We start from the raw sequence: 4515 nt of genomic DNA, 5'->3' as shown, positions 1-4515 counted from the left end.
CGTTAATATTGCTAATTTCAAATTAATAAATAAATATACTACGACAATAAACACATCGACAATTTGCACCAAAATAGGCGTGGCTTCTGTTTTTGGTATTAAGATGACTGATGAATAATATAAATCAATACTGCTCATATAGGTACATATTAACACCTATATACTGAAAACATTTATATTCATCATCATCATCATCATCTCAACCAATTGACGTCCATGCTGGACATAGGTTTTTTGTAGGGAGTTCCACAATGCACGGTCCTGGGCTGCTTGCCTCCAGCGGCTCCCAGCTACTCGCCTGATGTCATCTATCCACCCCGTTGGGGGGCGACTTACGCTGCGTTTACCGGTGCGGGGTCGCCATTCCAGCACCTTAAGACCCCAACGTCCATCGGTTCTCCGAGCTATGTGCCCCGCCCAAAACATGTTCATCACACCAAATTTTTTCTACTTGTGGGGATTAAACCGATTGGTCTCACTCAGAAAGCAGGGTTGCTGCTCACTGCGCCAATCGGCTGCCATAAAACTAAAATCGTAATTTATTCACAACATTTAATGATCGTTGAGTTAATGGTTATCTGAATCTGACACACGAAATCGCATCAGCAATAACTCACGTTGCAGTTTTCTGCATCGCAAATTAGCATCGCGTCGATGCGCAGCTTCATACAGTTTATGTTTGTGCATTAATTATTGAAGAGAAGTGTAATTGGGACATACGGAGGCATAGTTAATGAAGCGTCAATAACAATGGGACCGATTAATCAAGCGCATCTTTTAAATGTAATTGTAGAATGGAAAGCAACAGTCAGGAGGTCAAAAACTGCGGTATAAAGATCTGTTAAAGCACCAAAAGAAAATATGTAGCATAGGCCTATCACAATGGGATGCACTCGTGAAAGCCCTTCAAAAATGGAAGTAGACTGTTAATACAAAAGTGTTATACTTTATATATGAGCTCCTTCAACTCATTATGATGAAGAAGAGGCGTTGGTCGCAGAAAAAAGTCATGGCTATGTAACATCGGAGAGGGGACTGGAATCGCGAGTGCAGTAGACTTATTTCGCCTAATAAATAGACAAGAATTTACAAAGCTGACTGCCAACCTTCGCTAGTCGGAGAGGCACCATAAGAAGAAGAAGATGCTTTGAAAAACAGAGTGAAGAGTTGTAGAATAGACCACCAGCAGCCATCAACCACAATTTGTGGTTGATGGCTGGCATGTAATAAATGTGGTTGCACATGCACTCAGAAGATTGACTAGGTTCTTCACCCGGGATCCTAAAAACGATGCTCTCAACTTTAAACAGAAAGATCGAATGAAGATAATGATAATGAATCGGGTCTCTTTAGTAAAAATTCAAGTTATAATGTTTCGTGTTTGGGCATTATGAACATTGCTAGAACTAATAAATCAATATAATATAGGTAAGGATATAACCAACCATAGACAAATTAGAACGCAACTACGCTAGCTAAGCTTAAACTTAAATATATTGAATTAAATAATTTCATATCCCTCACCTATTTTGGGCATTATTAATAATACCCTATTGATCACAATATTTAAATTGCCGAGGTGATGATAAATTTCTACTAAAATTCTCTTCCAAGATAACATTTTTTAACGATTACGGATACTTTAATTTTGAAACTGGTTTATCTCAGTCTATTAGAACATGATCTGATCTCTATATCTTTTTCTTTTTACGGGACAATGGATATTCCCAGCAGTGGGGCATTAATTAGGCTACTGAAGATGCCTGAAGTTCAGTCAACAGCAACTTATGAAATTACCGTAATATTATAGTAATTTCATGTTCGATTATTGTACATGTGAGTAAATTTCAAATTTAAAGTATCTCATTACACCTTGGACCCCAGATAACTTTGAGTAATAATACACCACGTAATAGGCATCGATTTTTTATCACCGAACTGCGAGGCATTGTAAAGTTTATGTATTTGATTTCCGAAGAGCACATACAAAGCGCTTTGCTTCAACAATTAATATCAAATACACTTCTGGTTCCGATGCCCCCTCCGCGTATAATCAGCGTACTTTCAAATTAAAAGTTAATTACGCGCTTCACCTTATGCTTCATCATCTCTTACCATCAGGTTACATTGAAGTTATGAGTCGGCTTATAAATAAAATAAAATCACACGTAACAAAGCAGTCGGTACTTGTCCAATTGACAGCAAGTGCCAATTAATGTTTAAATAATGATAATGAATGACCTTTGCTGTATCAAGACACGTCATTTAAAACGAATCAATCTCAAAATTTTCTCTGTGTACTCGAAGACCTTACGAATCACATAGATCAAATAAACACATTTTATCACGGTGCAAATGTTAACCAGATCACTAATACGTAGAATATCATTACTCAATTCCAGATAACATTATATTGTCAATAGCAAACGTAACTAAAGTATTAAAAAATAGATTTATTTCTCTGGCGTGGGTCACAGGACAACAAATCAATCTTATAACTATTGGAGAACAAAAATCCCTCTCAAGGATAACAAGCGATATCAACAAATGTCTTTTATTGAGGTAATATTTAATAATAATGCCCGGTTCACATTTCACTAGTCCAGTAAACCAGTAAGATGATTTAAGCCCTGGAGTCTAAAAGTCAGCATTGTGCGTCTTATTAGCAAGTTCTATCGCAATAACATTTTACTAGTGGTATGTGCAAAGAAATGGTTAAAACGCATATCTTTGAACAGCCACACAACTTGCTGGATCAGAATAAAGTAACAATGTGAACCAGGAATAATATAATCTAAACAACTAGCAACTTATCCATTTTGTGCTATAATTCGTTGCATTGCTGTGTACTTAGCGCATTATTTTTCATTTAAGCCATCAATTTTATACACAACTAATTTAAGAATATCATGAGGTGTTATATTTCATCTGAGTCGTGTTTGATTATTTATTTGTTCATGAGCATTTTTTCTTGTCTACGGAATAATTCCTCAATTAAGATCCAAAGGATATAACATAAACTTCTATCTCCATGTTACTGTTAATTCGGTTGTACACTATACACATGTGAACAGACCTTTCTCTTCTGATCTAGATCTCAGTTTTTCCATATATTACATTAAGAACTTTCAATTATGTTCAATGTACAATCGAATAACAATAGTTTTTTATGCACAACTCTTAACATTTCTCATATATTTAAATCTTGAAACTTAGGACATCCAATATTGCCGCCGATAAGTTATAATGCTATAATTTACTTATTTTTTTAAACGCTTTTATTAGCTTGCCCTATTAAACGTACGTATGTGATTATGAAAGTGTATAGGAAACAAATTTTCACTCCACCAACAACATTAATTTCTTGTATCAAAAAATATAATAGTTAAAGAAATTATAACATGCATTTTAATCACGCATAATTACTAGAAACAAGACTTTAGTGGCTTCTATAGCCCGAATTTTGTTGTTTCATTGATCACGCATATCTTGAAATATGGTTTTAGTGACTTTATGCATTATAGCTCAGGGACGGAAGAATATGGAACCACCTAAATGAACGTCCTAAGTATCGCTAGATCAACAAGGCGTATCGTTATGAGAAGGACTGATGAGGATGAAGTAATGCTCTCCTGGTGTTGGAGACTAAAGTCATCTTTGGATCATAGAGTCTGCAAAAGAATTAAAAATATAACACATCCTGATAAATCCAATAAATGTACTTAAATTATTTATAGCACGCGAATCCACAATCTTTTCTTACAATTAAAGTTCGTGAAGCTAATTATTGTATAACATTATATAATAATAATTATTATATTTATCTAAGATATAGGTACAACCAGATATAGACAAAATTGTCAAAAACACACCCAAATAGACGAGAGTCTAATATCTTGAACACTTCTTTGCATCACTTTATAAACCTCAACCAGATACTCCAACCGCTGGCATTCCCAAGGACATGGAAAACTTAATGTTCATTTACATGGAGAGAGTTTCTCGCCCATTCCGTTTCGGTTTTTCGTAAATGTTTTACTACTCAATAACCTTCTTTACATTGAAAAGTAACTAAGAAAACTTGCATTGAATTCTAAAAGTTTTCAAAATATAGATTAATATCTTTTTATCCCTTAAAAAAAAATCTATAAAGGTTATCATATCATCGAGACGAGAAACTTCCTTGTCATAAGTAAGATAATCACGGAACTAGAGAATTTACAAATACTGAAATTTGATTGAGCAGAATAAAGATTGGAAGACACGAGCAAAAGGAATGGTTTCGCAGAAAAATCTAAAAAATATATTCAAAAAGCAGCTCAAGTTGCAATTATACAAATATTACAGAAATAATTCCATAATTTATATAATATGGGCTTATAAATTAATTTACTTCTTATTTTAATTATGAGTGACAGTGATGAAAGTAAAAAATAATTTGAATCAAAATTTTTCACTGAATATAACAATATTATAGTAACAATATTATTAACAATATTATATCGTTGCTTACGG

This window comes from Pararge aegeria, chromosome 24 (assembly GCF_905163445.1).
Source record: "Pararge aegeria chromosome 24, ilParAegt1.1, whole genome shotgun sequence".
In the NCBI taxonomy this organism is placed as follows: Eukaryota; Metazoa; Arthropoda; class Insecta; order Lepidoptera; family Nymphalidae; genus Pararge; species Pararge aegeria.
Note: the sequence above shows the minus strand (reverse complement) of the source record.